Below are 20,112 nucleotides of genomic sequence, written 5' to 3' on the forward strand. Positions count from 1 at the left end.
CACGCAGGAAGTCTGACTTTGGGATGTAACTGGTTTATCCAACTTTCTCTATACTGTCCTCCAATCTCGGTATTGGGTTTGAGTCTGATTTTGTTACGGCGTTGACCTTCCAATAAGCCACACAGAATTGTTGAGTCCCGTCAGGTTTGGGAAGTTAGGCGATTGGTGAACTCCACTCACTCTGACCCAGTTCGATGATATCCTCATTGAGGACCGCATGCACCTCCTTCTGGACCTGTGTGTCTTTGAAAGGATTAAGTCTGTAGGGGTGTTGTTTTATCGGAACAGCATCCCCTACATCTACCTCATGTACAATAGCATTAGTCCTCCCCATCTTATTCCTGCGTATGTCCTCATCCTGCTGCAACAAGCCTTTCAACTGGGTTCTTTGCTCCTGAGACACAGCTCACTAACCTATCCCACTCCTCAAGGACTTCCTCATTCTTTAATGTAATTTGAGACACATCAAACTCCACAAAATCTGGATTGGATTCCGCACTCTGTGGGATAGTGACTAACACCTGTTCCTCCATTTCCTTCTCTCTATTATCATAAGGTTTCAACATCTTCACATGACAGACTCAATACAGATTTTTTTTCCGATCCAGCATCTTTCCCAGATAGTTTAGCTGGCTCAGCTTTTGCTCAATTTGATCAGGATCGGTAAACCTTGCTTTGGAAGGATCTCTGATCACCCATGACAATATTAATAAGTCATCCCAACGGGAAAACATTCAAATTCCAGAATGTTCACTGACACCTGCTTCATTCTACACTGTGCCCTCTTCAGGTGCTGTTTAGCTAACTCACCAACCTGATTTCCTCTCTCCCTCAACTCTGATATATAATCCAAGTGTGAGATCTCGACTTTGCTCCTGTCAGATTCTCTATAATTAATTTCAAAGGCCCTGTCACATCACATCCAAATATAAACTCAAAGGGTTTAAACTGTGCAGATTCATTTGGGGCATCTCGAATGGAGAACAATACAAATGGGATACCTTTATGGTAATCATTCAGGTCATCCTGACAGGATGGTCTTCCCATGATCTTCAGGGTGTGATGCCACCTTTCTACAGCTCCCTGGGATTCAGGGGGATACACACTTGATTTAAAGTGCTGTCTGCTGAAGCTATCCATGACTTCCTTCAGCAGCCTGAGAGACAAAAAAAACCAGCAGATGCTGGAATCCAAAACAGATAGGCAGGAGGCTGGAAGGACACAGCAAGCCAGGCAGCATCAGCAGGAGGAGAGTCAATGTTCCAGATATAACTCTTCTTCAGGACTGGGGGTGGGTATGGGAGGAGCTGCAGATAAAGGGTGTGGCAGGTGGGGATAGGTGAAGACAGGTCGAGGGTACAACCTGATTAGGTCAGTGGGTGGAATGAATCCGAGTGGGGGCAGGAACCATTGGAAGGGAGGGGAGAGGCTGGGAAGGGAGTTGGGGGATGGGGAGGGAGGTTATTTGAAATTAGAGAACTCAATATTGAGTCCTCCAGGCTGTGGGCTGCCGAGGTGGAAGATGAGGTGTTGTTTCTCCAAGTTGCGCTGTGGTTCATTGCCGCAATGGAAGAGGTCATGTTCAAAAGGGAGTGGTTGGGGGAATTGAAATGGGTGGTGACTGGGGGGTCCGGTTGGCCCCTGTGGGCCTGGCTGTGATGCTCGGTGAACAGAATGCCTAAGTTTACATTCGGTCACCCTGATGTAGAGAAGACCACATCGGGAGCACCTGATGCAGTAAACTAGTCCGGAAGAGAGGCAGGAGAATCTCTGTCTCACCTGGAAGGAGTGTTTGTGGCCCTGGATGGAGGTGAGGGGGGTGCTGTGCCAACTGGTTTGGCATCTTTTCTGGTTGCAGGAGAAGGTACCTGGGGGTTCAGGGGTGTCGGTGGGGAGAGTGGGCACAAACCAAGGATTGTCGAAGTGAGTGGTCCTTGTGGAAGGCAGAGAGGGGTGGGGGAGGGAAAGATGTGTTTGGTGATGGGGTCAAGGTGGAGTTGGCAGAACTGTTTAAGGATGATACGTTAGATGCGGAGATTGGTGGGTGAGGACATGGGGGACTCTGTCTTTAATGTAATAGAGGCTGTTTGGACCAGTGGAACAGGGAATGGAGGTGGTGTGGAGGAGGACTGTCTGGATGATGAAGGGAGGAAAATCACATTGTTCAAAATATGTGGATATCTGGGATGCTCGCGTGTGGAATGTCTCCTCGTCCGAGCACGTCCTGCAGACACAGAGGAAGTAGGAGAATGGGATGGAGGACACTGGGTGGGAGGGGGAGTACTCCAGGTAGTTATGGGAGTCTGTCACAGAAGATGGAAATGGTGAGGTCAGGAAAGGGGAGGGAGGTGTCTGAGATGGACCGAGTGAGTTTGAGGGTGGGGTGGAAGGTGTGGGTGAAGTCGATGAGATGCTCCGGATCAGCCTGGGTGCAGGACGTTGCACCGATGCAGTCACCGATGTAACGGTGGAAGAGTTGGGGCACAGTTACTGTGGAGGTACTGAAGAGGAACTGTTTGATAGAACCAACAGAGAGGCAGGTGTAGGCGGGGCCTATTCGGGTGCCCATGGCCACCCCCTTGATTTGAAGGCAATGGGAGGAGTTGAAGGAAAGTGTTTTGAGGGTGGGAACAGTTCAGCAAGGTGGAGGAGGGTATTGGTGGAGGGGGGACTGGATGGGTTTGTTGGAGAGGAAGAAGCAGAGGGCTTGGAGGTCTTCCATGTGAGGTCTGGATGCATGTAAGGACTGTACGTCCATAATGAAGATAAAGCGCTGGGGGCTGGGGAACAGGAAGCTGCTGGAGAGATTAAGGGCATGGTTGGAATCATGGATGTAAGTGGGAAGTGCCTGAACTAAGGGGAAGAGGATGGAGTTGAGGTCGGTGCCAAAACGACAGGTCAGGCAGGATAGTTGGGCTTGTGGATCAGCCCCTTGGTCTGACTGAATCTCTCTGGGTCACCCATACTGCACAAAGACAGCTCCTAACTCCTCTCCCACCCTTTTTATGTTCATACTCCGTAATGGAATTGCCCCTGGAAATCTGGTACACACATCCATTACGGTGAGCAAGTACTGGTTCCCTCTTCCAGTTCTCAGGAGGGGACCTACACAATCCACCATAACCCGGGTGAAAGGGTCTTCGGGCTGTGGGAATTGCCAACAAAGTTGCTGGTTTTATTCCCGCCTGTGGCTTCCCTACCATTTGCCGTGTATGACACGTACGGCAAAAGTTACCCACATCCTTGTGCATTCCAGGCCAATAGAAATGCTTTTGTACCTTTGACTGAGTCTTCCATACACCTGGGTGACCTCCTCCTGGTAATTTGTGTACTACCCCCTCACCCCCCCACCCTCCGTGTCACTTCCTGTCTGTATGCTCCCGGCAACACAATCTGTTGCACTTCGGCCCATTTCTCCTCGACACTAACCTGCCGTGGTCTCCATTGTCATCTTTAAGATAATTCCCCTCAGGAATAGTCTCTGCCTCCTTTTCAGAGGGTGCAACAACTTTGATTGCCTTGCCTTTCTGCTGTAAGGCCATGAGGCTTTCAGGACCAAACACTTCTGCCTGACCCTCTGCCTGGTCAGGGTTTTCCTGCACCGTTCCCTCAAACAGGGGGGTCCGCTCACTGAAACTCAACTCCTTCATCTTGCTCTTTAGTTTTTGCTTCGTGCTGTGACTTATGACAGTGGGATCTTGTTACTCCACTGTCTGGGAAAATTCCAGGATATTTTTTCTTTTAATTCCTCAGTTTCCTGGTCTTCCTTGGGTTTCTCTACAACAAGGAATCTCAATCCCACCCTGGATCCTACTACATTGTTCCCAAAAACAAACCGGATTCCTGGAACTGACACTCTGTCAATCACTCCCACTGTAAATTGCCCAGCCTTGAGTTGGCACTCCAACCTGATCTTACATCGGGGAAGGTATGGACGTTATTCTAGCAGTTATGTAGTTAACTTAGTGTTGCAATGTATGTCCGGGATCATGTTACAGGGCTCCAGTAACAGATAATGGTAGTGCATTGTGATCGGTTAGTTAAATCACTGGGAGATGAGCTAATGCTGAAGGTGATGGTGTTGTAATGTGATGGGTTAAATGTGATGGAGGGAACGAGTGTGGCAGACGATGATCAGGTTAGAAAGGTGAAGCAAGCCAGTGTGATTGGGGATGCTCATGCTCTCAGATCAGCACGGGAAGGAGAACTGGATGAATTGCAGGAGATCAAAGGGATTGTGGGAAGTCAGGAAAACATTTTGCTGGTTCCCACAGCTTTGATTTTGCAAGATTAAAGTTTAATTTCATGAAGGATTTTCTGCATTTCCTGGTAATTTTTTTAAATACAACATTGAGTGATTCTTCCACAACAAATGCTAAATTTCTGTCCATCTGTACCACAACGTAGCATTCTGTTGGGTAACAGGTCAGACAAAGTGTAATTAAATCTCTTAATATTAGGGACTGGTTAAATCCAGTATCTCTCAAAATTATAACTTCTTTCCTTTCTCCCCCGTTCTTCCTGAGTAACCTTTACCCACTGAGGCGAATCCTTTATAGAGATCAGGTACAGCCGCCATACCCAGCCCCTGCGTAGGCTGTGCACTCTCCTGCATTCCTCAAATTGTTCTGAGTTTCCTTTACTCCTTTCACTAATGCCACTGGCTTAGCCTCTTTTCCCACAATGCCTTTCTTTACTGACCAGCCCTGTGACTTGCTGTGTCCCACGTTACCGCAGTGGAAACACATGAGGCCTTTCACCTCCTTTCCACCCTCTTGGGCTTCTTTTTTAACCGGTGGTATATGATTCCCAATGTTCTCTACTCTGTGTGTTGTAGTGTAGGACCTCCCCTTCTCCCAATTTCTCACCCTCACAGATGGAATTCTTGCTGGAAGCTAAACATTGCCTTATGCACCAATGTATATTCATCCGCCATCTCTGCTGCTCTACTCAATTCTTGAACTTTCTGTTCATCCACGTGAATTCTTATTGTCTCAGGAGGGAGCTTTTAGACTCCTCTTGCTGAATAATCTCTCTTACAGCCTCATAAGTCTTATCTATTTTTAAAAATTACCGTGTTTAATGCTTTCAAAGTCAACATAAGTCAGACCTGGTTCTTTCTTTGTGTTTCTGAATCACTGTGTATTTGCTTCTGGTACCAATTCTTAAGCATTCAAACCAGCTTGTTTGACATCTGTATATCACTACCTCCTCATTTCACCTCCATCCTGTTCACTTGACTTTCCCGACGAAGTCACAACTTCTGAAGTTCAAATTCTCTCTCCTTTTCTCTTTCTTTTCTTTCTGTTTTCTTTCTCACTTTCTTCTCTCTCTTTGCTCAGCTAAGAACTTCTCTCCCTTTTTTCCTGTCTCTCTTTCTTTTCCTCTCTCTTTTTACTCTGTCCCTCTTTCTTCTCTCTCTCTCTCTCTCTCTCCCTTTGTTTATTGTTGAACTACATTTTCTTCAATTGTGCGTTGGGTTTTTCTGACGGTGCTGCACTTGTCTATTTCTCTGAGACACCTACGTGCTTGAGTAACAAACTCTAATTCCAGCTTTACTTTTGTCTTTTGTTAAACCCAGTTCTAACCTCTTCGCTAATTTGAAAAGTAAGGTCTTTTTATTCTTTCAATCTAAACTTTCTTGTCAAATTTGGGAATCAAACCCAGAACCTCTTTAGTAATTTTAAGAGTCATTTCTCTCACTTTTAATTTAGCCAGCCACAAGTAATTGTCATTAAACTAATTGTTTCACCTACATTTTATTTAATGATCTAGGACACTAATGCCCATGTGTTTAAATGTGATGGGATCTTTTTCGCCAAATCTGTTTAAATCCATCCAAATCTCAGACTGGATCTGTCTAAACCTCTCCAAATCATGGACCAGACCCCCAAAACTAATATGACATGGCGGGAAACGCTCCTGCTAATTCAACTCAATGCTCAGAAAAGCTCACCTCGCACTGTTGCCTTACAGCGGAAGAGACCCGGGTTCAATTCCCGCCTCAGGTGACTCTGTGTGGAGTTTGCACATTCTCCCCGTGTTGTGTGGGTTTCCTCGGGTGCTTCGGTTTACTCCCACAGTCCAATAATGTGCAGGTTAGGTGAATTGGCCATGCTAAATTGCCCGTAGTGTTAGGTGTCGGGGTAAATGTAGGGGAATGAGTCTGGGTGGGTTACGCTTCGGTGGGTTAGTGTGGACTTGTTGGGCTGAAGGGCCTGTTTCCTCACTGTAAGTAACCTAAGAATTCTAATCTGTTAAAGGGGGAGTGTCAGAGAACTCCCCAAATTCCACAATTTAAAGAAAAATCTTTTCCATTCTATTCTTTGACTCTAAAAAAGAACATTAACCAACAACTACTTCCAACTCTGCATCTCCTTCCCATTAAAGGTTTGTTACATACCTCTCACCCTATAATAAAATACTGATACAATAACAGTACCTGTTAAAATCACAAGAAATTAATTTTCAAATCCAGACAGTGGCTGTGGTCTCCAGTGTCGGTCTTCCTCTGTTTGTAGATCACTCCTGGGTCATCTTCAGTTTTCTGCTGCAAAGGTATTTCGTATGAAAAAGGTATCTTTGATATAGTGTGTTTTTCAGGCAGTCTCTCAATAGCCATTGGTGCTCTCTCTCTCTCTGACTAACTTTCAAAATGCCGCTTATTTATGTCCCAAACATCATTGATTGTTGTCAAAACAGTAACATGCAAATTGGATGGAGTTTTAGTTTCCAGGAGCATAATGTAAACTGATTTGTTAAGTTCAAATGGTGGTCAAAACAACTGAATTATCCACTTCACAGCCAAATGTTACATATTTTCAAATGTCTAATACAGTGAGACTGCTGGTCAGTGACATGACAGTTCACTGTGCATTCTGCCTGCCAAGCACACTTCACTCTCTCTGAAAGGGACAGGACATACCTTCAACTCCATAACACTGAACTGCACGGAATATATGAATGTTGTCACAATATGACGAGTTTAGGGCCTGGAATTCTGCCAATGACACACAAATGATACCAACAATGATAGGAATGATGACAGTCATAACTGTGGTTATTGTGATTATAATAACGGTAGTAAGAATGATACTAACAATGGCGATAAAAAGAATTGTCCCAAGGGGCTCTCTGATAGCGAGCAGAATTTGCTTTTGTAAGAATATGTTGTTCTTTCTGAATAGAGATGAGGAGCTGACAAGTCAAACATTGCAGTTGGAGGATGGACTGTACACATGATTTCCCTCCCAGTGCTGCAGGGGCTGTCATTCCCACCTGCTGGACTCTTTCTGATCACTTCTTCAAAACTTAGCTTTTTTAAGACACTCACCATGTTTTGCGTGACTAATTTCTGCCATTCTCGTACCTGTAGGTCACAAGATTAAATGTATTTGATTGTCCTATTGATCTTTTTCCTCCTCACTGACTTGAGGTGTCCCGGGTGTCAGATTTCATAACGGCTCTCTCCAACATCCAGCTAATGCTGTGAGCTTATTTCCAACTGTCCATTCCAACGTAACTGCTCACACAGTCAATAATTATACTTTTCTAGTTCCTCCTCCAGGCATTTTTCTTTCCGGTTTATAGCAATTAGCATTGGTCCCCCATTGCTCCCAATGGATTTTGCTGCAGGTCCCATTGAACAACTCAGGAGAAAAGAACTTTCACTGTGTTCCTAATTTTCTCCCGAAACTTGGACAGTGTCACTACGTAAATCATAGTATTTGTGCAGGAACCTAAATCCCGAAGCATGTATGCGATTTCTTCAAACCTATATTCAGAGTCATCATCTAACAAATGCTTTAAAACTCCAAAATAATCTAAGAGGTACCACAGCCACAGAATGATGAAGCTGCCAGATATGGTGAACAGTAAAATCATACCCTTCCTTCTGCTCTCCATCTCAGTGTCAGAGTGATCCTGCCTCTGTTTCTGACCCATCAGTACTTTACGAACACGACTGGCTACAACAATGTGTCTGATAGTTAGAGTGTTCAACAGCAAAATTAAAATGAATGGGAGTATTGGGGTTAGAACCTTTTCGAATCGTTTAAATCCCCTCCATACAGGATCACGATAATAAGCTCGTGTGTTCACACATTCCCAGGGTACATTGTTGAAAATCTCAGAAGGCCTAAATCTGAAGTAGATTGGAATATTTTTCAGCGAGAGCAGAATGCCACTAGTTGCAAGAACCACAACTGCGGTTTTCTCATTGCAATATTTTGATCTCAGCTTCGAGCAACAAATGGCGATAAAACGGTCAAAAGTAAAGGCGACAGTGAACCAGACAGAGCAATCTGTGACTGCACGGCGGAGGGCATAGCGAACAGCACACACAGGGGTAATGTCCAGGAAATTCCAAGGGAAAAAGTACTTATTGAATCGGTACATTATAATCTCAAGTATAATGAACAGTAGATCTGTCATTGCCATTGCCACCAAATAGCGTGTGGTACAAGTGGAAACACCGCATTTTCCCTTGGACAAGATCAGAATAGCCACTAAATTTACTATGAGAGAGAGAAAAGGGAAAAGAGGTTAGAAATTATTGATCAAAGTCAATTCCGTTTCTTAGTGATTGATGAACATTCAGAAGGCCACACAAACTCCAATCAGAGCAGAATTTATTGAATCTGAAACATAAACTCAACATTGCTACAAAGCGTGCAACTCTCGGTCTGACACACCTGACATGGGATATCCAATCAGCTGCTCGCAGGAGGCAGAGCTGCAGTGTGATGAAGAAACCAAAGGCAGGTCACTGAGAGACACCTGCTGAGGTTAAACAAATTCCCTGGGATGGGATGGTATCACCATCGTCCTCTTGGATCATTTCTGGGATTAGGGAACTTTTCTTCCAGTTATGTACAACACAGTCAGGCTTCAGGCCCTCTGCTTTCTCGGACATTACACAATAATTGGTGCATCACGGATAGAGAGGTGCAGACAATTAATGTTTAAGATTAAATTTCCAACACCAGTGAAGGTATGCTCCAAGAACTGGTTTTCAATTCAAGGGGACGATCAATAAACCGAATGAAATTTCACAATAACACAGACTTTGGGGAGCCCATACCTTGATTATATTATGCAATACTTGTCTTCACCTCATAACACTATCGCCGTTTGGAGCATGTATTCGGTATCATGATCACACTGTGCCTGAGATGTTTAAAAAAATTGCTGGGAAACTTGAAGTGGAATGTGTCCATTGAATAGCTCCTCAAACCAATGAAAGGTATGTCTGAAATTGCAATAGAGTAGATCACAGGAACTGGATCTATGGGCAACCACGGTGCAATTCTGAACAATTCCCAACTGTCTGCACATGCTCCATAACCCTCTGCCATCTGCCCGTCTCTGTCTCTGTGAAAATGCATCTTAAACATTGTTACCTTATCTATTTCTATCACCTCCCAGCAGCACATTCCAGACACCGAGTGCCCTCTCTGTAAAAGCAAGTGATTTAGTTCACTCAGATCCTTCTGTGATTCACTATTTCAGCATAAAACTATGTTCTCCTGCATTTGTCATTTCCATCCTGGAGACAATATTGTGTCTATCCACCTCACATATAATCGTAAAATAATTTGTAACGGTGTCTCTCATAATCTCTACTTCCATCAGGCCCCAGCTCAGCCTCCAACCAACACAGGCCATTCATGGAGGAGGCTTCGAGACAGACAGAGCAGGGTTTTGCCGAGTGAACAGTTTGTGTGCTGCAATTCCTTGGCTCGAATATTAAATCAGAATTATCCCCAATGTTTTTGTATCTATTCTAACATTAAACCTGATGGTGATCGATGTGCTTCCACATAAAGATACTTGGTAAAGCTGTGTCTACCCACGAATGGAAGGACTCCATGGCCTTGTTCAGGAAGGATTATTAATTGATCCCAGATAGGTCTAAGTCAAACTGAGCTTGCAGAGAAGGTACGACGATCGAGGGGGATGCCTATAATTATTCAATACTAATTCCGGGAGATAATACATCATCTCTGGGGCACAGAGACGCGTTCTATTCCAGGGAGTCTACTTCACTCCCGATATTGTTAGCGGGCAGTTAATGCCATGAACCCATGGACATTTGTTGACATGCCCTTACAATGATGATGACACACGCTCAGTGATATTCTACACTGAAAGATGATCCCAGTCTTACTCTCCCTCACTGTGTCCTTTCACATTCAACAGGACAAAACCCTGCACTGTGATGGCTCCCATAATCTTCCCAAGCTGCTTTGAAATAAGGAGAGTTGTAGCAAGAGTAAAACCACAGGCAATGTATGACCCTCTCCAGCTAATAGCACTTCAATAGGAGGCTGTCACAGAATTGCGGAATTGGTCCTGTACATGAGGAGACCATTCACCCCTCTGTGTCTGTACAGCCCACTCAAACGGGCAACTTCCCCTGATACCAATCCCCTGCTCCTTCTACAGAATGTTGCCCACTATTTCAATCCAAATAATGATCCCGTGTCCCTTTGAACACTTCAATTGAACATGTTTCCATTATATTTTCAGACACTTTACCCTAACTACTGGCTGTATGAAAACATTTTTCTTACAACATCACTCATAACCCACATTACACATTAAATTGTTCCCCTCTCATTTTTCTTTTGATTTCACCAGCAATAACAGCTGCTTCATATCTGTTCTTTACAGCTGGCTCATGATTTTGGAAATCACAATCAAATCTCACCTCCACCTCCGTCCCTTCAGGGAGAACAGTTCTAACATCCTCAACCTGTTGTCATTACTGAACTTTTCCTTTTCTGGAATAGGCTTATACAGAATATTTAGAGCAGAGGATAATTGAATGAACAAAAATATGTTGTTGACTAGCTGTCCTTCCAATGGTACCATCAGATTAGCAGGCGACATTCTCAATCACAGTTTAATGGCAGAAACCAGCTCACTCAGAATTATGCAGAACCCCAACGGTTATAGTCACTTACCAGGGAGGCCAATTATACCAAGGATCAGATAGAATATGTTCCTGACTGTCTCAATGGAAAAATGCATTTTCTATCAGAAATGATACATTGCTTCAATATAAATCATATTCTGATATGATACAATCTCCTTTTATATCACCTGCATGGTCTCTCTCAGGATCGGAGGTGACAGCATTCTTTCTGATGTAATGTTTGAATAAACAGAATGCAGCAGCTGGGTTAATTCCCTGATGTTGAAATATATTTAGAACAGGGAATTAATTTGACTGTCAACCAGGCATTACAACAGGACAAGTCTGATCTAAGGATGAGTAATTATTCATATCCATAACCGTGTTGGAAAGTAATGGAGTTACTGTCTCTAACATTGCTCACACCATCCCTCACCATTTTAGAGATGGCCGCTGCAGACGAGGAAGTGCTCTGCAGAGTGTACCATCAAACTGTGCAGGGTCCTGTTGTTAACCAAGCCATTGGACTGGGAGAGCAGCATTGAAAGTGATAATGGTTGGTAATGCTATAATTAGGAGGACAGATAGCATCCTTTGGGTAACAGATAAGGGGGTAGTGTCCCAGTGGTATTATCAAAAGAATATTACTCACGAAATCCAGGTAATGTTCTAAGTTTCAGGGTCTGAGTCTCCTCATGACAGATGGTGAACAAAATCCAATTTAAAAACCCTGGAATTCAGGGTCTAATGTTGCCCATTGCCGATTGTCAGGAAATAATATCCATCGAGTTCAATAACTTCCTTTCGGGAAGGAAACTGCCATCCTTCCCGTTTCTGACCCACATGCGAGGCCAGACACACAGCAATGTGGTTTACTCCGAACAGCCCTCTCAGCAATTAGGGATGGACAATCAATTCTTTCCGAGCCACTGAATCATTAAAAATATCAGATGGGGGTCTGTGTGTCTGATGCCACTGTGAGGCACAACAAGAGTGGAATTGAGAGGATACTGGTGAGGGAACAGGAGGGGTTCATTGTCCTACAGAATCATAGAATATGCAGAGTGTGTAAGGAGGCCCTTCAGCCCATCGAGTCCACACTGACCTTCGGAAGAGCATCACTCTCAGACCCACCCCATTCCTGTAACCACACAATCCCCGTAGGCTAATCCAACTATCTTACATATCCGGGGATACAGTGAGCAAATTAGCATTGCCAATCTACCTCACGTTCGCATCTTTGGACTGTGGGAGGAATCCAGAACACCCAGAGGGACCCACGGAGACACACGGAGAATGTACAAACTCCACACCCCTAAGGTTGAAATCGAATGCAAGATCCTCGCGCTGTGAGGCACTACTGAGTTACCGTGCTGTATCATGGTGCCTGTTAACACCAAATACATCGGCAGGGACAGGCAGGAGGGACTGTTTGGGGAATCTCAGTAATTAGGAACAAAATCTGTTTAAAAAGGACCTCAAGGAATGTAATCGCTGAATTATTACCAGAAAATGTGTAAAATGCCAAAGACGTGAGAAGATGAGGGAAGTAAACACATGGGTGAAGGAGTGATGTGGGAATGAGGGATTCACATTCGTGGGGCATTGATGTCTTCATTGGGACAGCATGGGACTGCACCATTTGGACGGGCTCCACCTGAACTGATCTGGGACATAAGGATGTAAGCACTAGGAGCAGGAGTAGGCCGTCCGGCCCTTCGAGCCTGCTCCAACATTTAATAAGGTCGTGGCTGATCTATTCGTGGGCTCAGAACCACTTACCCACACTCTCACCGTATCCCTTAATACCTTCATGATTTCAAAAAATGATCTACCTTCACTTTAAAAACGTTTACTCAACCAGCGTCAACTGCTTCCCTGGGCAAGGAATTCCATAGATTAACACTCTCTGGGTGAAGAGGTTCCTTCTCAATTCAGTCCAAACTCTGCTCCCTCTAATCTTGAGGCGATACACTCTTGTCCTAGTTTCACCGGCTAGTGGAAACATCCTCTCTACTTCTATCTCAACCATTCCCAAAGATACACCAGCATTCTTCTGAATTCCAATGAATATAATCCCAATTTATTCAGTGTTTCCTCATAAGCCAACCCCCTCAACTCCGTAATCAACCTAGTGCCCCCACTCTGCACCAACCCCAGTGCCAGTCCATCCTTTCTCAAGTAAGGAGACCCAAAGTATACACAGTCCTCCAGGGCGGCCTTCCCAGCACCTTGTACAGCTACAACATTACCTTGCTGCTTTTAAACTCAATCCCTTTCACAATGAAGGACAAAATTCCATCTGCCTTCCTAATTCCCTGTTGTACCTGCAGACCAACCCTCTGTGATTCACACACAAGGACACCCAGGTCCCTCTGCACAGCAGCATGCTGCAATTTATTACCGTTCAATTAATAATCCCTTTTCCTGTTACTCCTCCCAAAATGGATGACTGCACATTTATTAAGATAGTATTCCATCTGCCTGACCTATGACCACTCACTTAATGTATCTAAGTTAGAACATAGAACAGTAACAGTGCAGCACAGGCCCTTCAGCCCTCGATGTTATGCCAAACTGTTGAATAAATCTGAAGCCCATCTAACCTACACTATTCCATTCTCATCCATATGCTTATCCAATGACCATTTAAATGCCCTTAAAGTTAGTGAGTCTCCTACTGTCACAGGCAGTGCATTCCACACCCCTACTACTGAGTAAAGAAACTACTTCTGACATCTGTCCTATATCTATCACCCCTCAATTTAAAGCTATGCCATCTCATGATAGCCATCACCATCCAAGGGAAAAGGCTCTCACTGTCCACCCTATCTAACTCTCTGATTATCTTATATGTCTCAATAAAGTCACCTCTCAACCTTCTTCTGACAAAAACAGCCTCAAGTCCCTCAGCCTTTCCTCATAAGACCTTCCCTCCATACCAGGCAACATCCTCGTAAATCTCAAAACCCTTTCCTAAGCTTCCACACCCTTCCTATAATACTGTGACCAGATATGTACATAATACTCCAAATGGGGCCAATCTCATGGCTTGGAAACTCAAATTCTCTACCAGTAAATATTAACACACTGTATGCCTTCTTCACAATCCTATCAACCTGGGTGGCAACTTTCAAGGATCTTTGTACCTGGAGACAGTAAATTCTCTCTGTTCATCGATACTACCAAGAATCTTACCATTAGCACAGTACCCTATATTCCTCTTACTCCTTCCAACATGAAACACCTCTCACATTTCCACATTAAACTCCATTTGCCACCTCGCAGCACAGCTCTGCAGCTTATCTATGCCCCTCTGTAACCTGCAACATCCTTCAGCACTATCCACAAAGTTACAAACCCATCCTCTATGCCCTGATTCCATTTATAAAACTGACAAACGGCAGTGGAACCAAAACAGATCCTTGTGGTACCTGAACTTCAGGATAAATATTTCCCATTAGCCACTACCCTGTTTTGTTTCAACCTGCCAACTTTTGTCCAAACCACTAAATCACCCTCAATCCCATGCCTCCATATTCTGTGCAATAGCCTACCGTGGGGAACCTTATCAAACACCTTACTGAGATCCATATACACCACAAACTGCTTTACCCTCAACCTGTTTGGTCACCTTCTCAAATAATTCAATGAGGTTTGTGAGGCAGGACCTACCCTTCACAAAACCGTGGTGACTATCCCTAAAAACCTTATTCTATTCTAGATGATCACAAATCCTATCTCTTATAACCCTTTCCAACACTTTACCATCAACTGAAGTAAGGCTCACAGGTCTACAATTACCAGGGTTGGTCTACTCCCCTGCTTCAACAAGGGGACAACATTTGCTATTCTCCAGTCTTCTAGCACTATTCCTGTAGACAATGACGACGTAAACATCAAAGCCAGAGGCTCTCCAATCTCCTACCTGGCTTCCTAGAGAATCCTAGAATGAATCCCATCTGGTCCAAGGGACTTAGCTCCTTTTACACTTTCCAGAATTGCTAACACCTCTTCCTTATGCACCTCAATCCCATTTAGTTTAGCAGTCAGTATCTCAGGATTCTCCTCGACAACATTGTCTTTTTCTGGTGTGAATACTGATGGAAAGTATTCATTTAGTGCTTCCCCTCTCTCCTCTGACTCCATGCACAACTTCCCACTACGATGTTTGACTGGCCCTAAGCTTTCTTTGGTCATTCTTTTATTCTTGATAAACCAATAGAAATTGTTGGGGATTTCCTTGATCCGATCCACCAATGACTTCTCATGTTCCCTCCTGGCTCTTCTTAGATCTCTCTTTAGGTCCTTCCTGGCTAACTTGTAACTCTCATGCACCCTAACTGAGCCTTCACATCTCACCCTAACATAAGTCATCTTCTTCCTCTTGACAAGAGATTCAACTTCCTTAGTAAACCACGGTTCCCATGCTCAACAACTTCCTCCCTGCCTGATCAGTATATAATGATCAAGGACACACAGTAGCTGTTCCCTGAATAAACTCCACATTTAACTTGTGTCCATCCCCTGCAGTTTCCTTCCCCATCCTATGCATCCTAAATCTTGCCTAATTACATCATAATTGCTTTTCCCTCAGCTTTAATTTTTGCCCTGTGGTGTATACTTATCCCTTTCTATCACTAAAGTAAACATAACTGAATTGTAGGTAATATCATCAAAGTGCTCACCACCCTCCAAATCTAACACCTGGCTGGATCCATTACACAGTACCAAATCTAATGTGGCCTTGCCCCCTTGTTGGCTTGTCTACATATTACATTCTATACATACTGTATAGAAAATTCCCAACAGGGTAACCTCTTCTTTCCTGTTTCTAATCTCATACTACCTCAGTAGATGAGTCCTCAAACATCGTCTCTGCAAACATAATATTGTCCTTGACTAATAATGCCACACCACCCCCTCTTTTACCATTTTCTCTGTTCTTCATGAAATATCTAAACCCTATCTACCTGCGACTCCACTTTCAAGGAGCTAGGACCCTGCACTCCAAAGGTCTCTTTTGTTCAGCAACTCTCCCTTGGACTTTCCCATTAAGTTGTTTTCCCAAAATGCAGAACCTCACATTTATCTGAATTAAACTCCATCTGCCACTTCTCAGCCCATTGGCCCATCTGATCCAGATCCTTTTGTAATCTGAGGTAACCTTCTTCGCTTATATTCCCAGCAACCCCTTGGTCCTTTCAACCACCTCACACTCTGCTGCTGTCTATAAAATGAAGGCCGCTCATGCTCAAGGTAAGTCCTTGAAGTGGGAAATTGACCTTCCCAGCAGCCCCCACCTCACCCTCTGCTTTCAAACTGACCAATCTCCCCATGGCAACAGCAGAATTGAGGGGCTCCCTGACTAATATTGACCAACAAGGTCTAGTCAGTAAGAGCTCTGTGGGTCCCAAGGGCCAGCTTATCCAATATTAGCAATCTTATAACAAACAATTCCCCTTCTTCCTGTTTAGCAGGGGACTGACGGGAAGGTCAATCACTGATTTTAAAACTTACCTCGTGAATAGACGGAGCGCACGCTGAGCAGCAGCAGACTCAGGACTGCTGGGTAAGGGAAGGAACATATTTGGGCAGTTACTTTAACCAAAACACTACTTAAGTAGTGCCTCCCACCCATCCTCATTCTCTAATCAATCAATCAAAGTTCTGAGAGACAGGTTGGTAAGATAACTTGCTTTTCTTTCTTTATTTTCCAGCAGACTCGTTAGGAATTTGGAATAGTGGGAATAGAGGTTAGGGCAGTTGAATGTTCCTCCAGAGAATGTGGGAGGTAAGGGTCACCACTCGTGTCCCTGCTGACTGCATCTGCGGGAAGTGCATCCAACTCCAGCTCCACGAGAACCGCATTAGGGAACTGGAGCTGGAGCTGGATGAACTTGGGATCATTCGGGAGGTGGAGGGGGTTATTGTGAGGAGTTAGAGGGAGGTAGTCACTCCTCAGGTACAAGGAGGAAGTAGATGGGTTACCGTCAGGGGACAGAAAGGGAACCGGCAGGCAGTGCAGGGATCCCCTGTGGCTGTTACCCTCAATAACAAGGAAACCATTTTGGATACTGTTGGGGGAGGTGGGGTGGGGAAATGACTTCCCAGGGGTAAGCAATGGGGCACAGGTCTTAGGCACAGAATTTGTCCATGTTGCTCAGAATGAAACAGGGACAGGAGCAGAGCATTAGTCATTGGGAACTCCATAGTTAGGGGAAACAGATAAAGGTTCTGGGGGAACAAGAGAGACTCACGGTTGGTGCGTACCCTCCCAGGTGCCAGTGTCTCAGATCGGGTTTTCAGGATCCTTGAGGGGGAGGGGGAGCAGCGCCAAGTCGTGGTCCACATTGGCACGAACAACGTAAGTAGGGAAAGGGATGGGGATGTAATACAGAAATTCAGGAGCTAAGCTGGAAGATTAAAGCTGGTGTGTTAGCTGTGCCACATGTTTGAGGGGGGTGAGGAATAGGGAGAGAGACGAGTTGAACACGTGGCAACAGGGATGATGCAGGAGGGAGGGATTCAGATTCCTGGATAATTGGGGCTCATTCTGGGGTAGGAGGGACCTCTACAAACAGGATGGTCCACACCTGAAACAAAGGGGTGACAGTATCGTGTGGAGCAGGGGCGTTGGGGGAGGGGTTATTTGCAATGCACAGGCAAATGTTGTCGACAAGGATACGGAGATACAGGTAACTCAACGAGATGGGACTGAGGTTCACAAGGAGGTGGGTGCTAGCAATTCTAGAAATAATGTAAAAACATCCCAGGATGCATCACATTAGGAATATCCAACAAAAGCTAACACTAAATCAAAAAGATAAATATTAGGACAGTTGGACCAAATGTTTGGTTAAGGAAGTAGGGTTTAAGCAGTTTCTTTACTCGGGTGTTAAGGTTTGGGAAGGGAATGCTTGAGCTGAAATTTTAACTCGAATGCATGTCCACCAGTAATCGGGTACAGAAGGTGTGGGATGCAGGGGAGGAAATCAAAGTTTTCACCGTGTTGTAGGGCTACAGGAGGTTAAAGAATTAAGAAGTCAAAACTTTGGAAGGATTTGAACACAAACCTTAAATTTTACAAACTTAGGCTGATAACTAAGTTTGGAACCCATGGTCAGGAGTGGGGGGGTGGGCTCAACCGTGACCTTGGGTTCATGTCATACTATAGGTGACCACCATGGCACTCACTCAACCCCCAAACCAGACAAAAACAGACGTGCACACACACATTTTGTGGGGTGAATTTGTACTTGCAGGATTACATTGTACTTTGCTCAAAAACTGCATGCATTCGTGTAGAACTCTGTTATCTCACTTTTTAGATTAGAATCAATCTAAACATCATTGTATAGACAGAGCACACAGGGGGACCAACACCTTCAACATATTGTCTAGTTATCACCATTGTTAACAGCTATCTCGAGAATTCAACTTTTTAAAAAAAGATTTTGTGATTTACACATGAAAGAAGTGAAACTATCGCTGTATTCTAACAGATGAAAGGCTTAACACAATCAATTTTTCAATGTATAATTTCAGTTATATCACATTGTAAATCTTTGCTATAAATTCTGTGTGTTAGGATTGAGCCCTTCATTACCACCTGATGAAGGAGTGACGCTCCGAAAGCAAGTGTGCTTCCAATTAAACCTGTTGGACTATAACCCGGTGTTGTGATTTTTAACTTTGTACACCCCAGTCCAACACCGGCATCTCCGAATCATTGGTGGAGGAGATCATGGAGATGACTGTTCAACTGCAGGTCAAACGGAGCACCAAGCTCATGCACTGTCTGGTTCAGACTCACAGTTACTCAGGATGTGTTGGAATCAGTGGCTAGCAGAGCTTGTCATGGGAGCAAGGTCATTAATTCAGGAATCCCAAAACCTCTGACAAAAAAGTCTACGTGTCCAAAGCAAAATGTTGGACACGAGGTTTGGCAACACAGGGCAGTACAGGGATTGAACATGGGAGTTTCAGATAACTGGTGCTTCATCAGCCAAAGGTTCAACCAAATTAATGATAAAGTGGAACATTTAAATACACAAGAGAAATCATTTTGTTTAGTGGGTGGTTATTACTTGAAGATGTGATGGAGGCAGATTAATTCATTTCAAAAAAAACAGCTGGACAGTTACCAAGAGAGAAACAATTTACAGAGCAACAGGGAATAAGAACAAGGGACGTGACCCAGATGATTTGCTAATACAGAGAGCCAGCACAGACAGGAACGGGCTGAATAGACTCCTTCTACACTGTAGTCTGTCTATCATTTGAGGTGTTATTTTGATTATAGCACATTTAGGGTGAAGTTTAAGCTGTTGGGTTAAAGGCTCTTCACAATTAGTTGCTGTGCTCAAATTCAAACCAGTGATCAGCAGACACTCCACTGGGAATCTGATATTGTGTTGACAAATCATGAGTAGCATTAGAAAGAGGGTATTGGACCAATGATTACATTCTATATTATCTCCTTCAAGTGATTGTCACAAACAGAACAAAGTGCCCTCCATCCAAATAATATTGAACAGGAAAATCATCTCCATAGCATCCAGGCACTGGTTTGTGACTATCACACAGGGAATGTTTTGCTGTGGCTGGACATTATATTGCAGCTGTTACCCATTTGTCAAGAACATAAATGATGTGATGGATTGCACAAAAAGTAGACGGTTTTTTCATTTCATTGAAGAAAGTGGCTAAACAAATGAAATGGCCAGTGACCATGTGGGTGTTGTTGATCCAAGTGAAGTTGGGAGGTGGAGCTGGTGAGGTATTTGCGTCATTATCAGGGGAGGGATCTGGGGAGTATCAGGGGATAAAAAAGCCATCTTCAGTGCATATGAGCTCCACCCAGAAGCTTATAGGCATTTTAGACCCTAAGGAGGGGCTTGGGGTCAGGGTTTGAAAGGGTCAAACAAAGTAACTTTGATCGGTGGATAAGTGCATTGAAAATCGATCAGACATGGGACAATCTTAGAGAGACAATTATCATGGAGGATTTCAAAATTCACTTCCTGAAGTAACGAGAACTCACGTGGAAGAGCAAGTTAAGATTGCAAGATTATCAGCGGAAAAGGCAGATGATTATGAGTTGGCTCATAAATCAAAGTTTAGCTTCCAACATCAAATTCAATCTGAGAGGGATAGAAATTGGGGAAAAATGGAAATCCTCACGTGGTTAG

Source organism: Hemiscyllium ocellatum, chromosome 32 (genome assembly GCF_020745735.1).
Source record: "Hemiscyllium ocellatum isolate sHemOce1 chromosome 32, sHemOce1.pat.X.cur, whole genome shotgun sequence".
NCBI lineage: Eukaryota > Metazoa > Chordata > Chondrichthyes > Orectolobiformes > Hemiscylliidae > Hemiscyllium > Hemiscyllium ocellatum.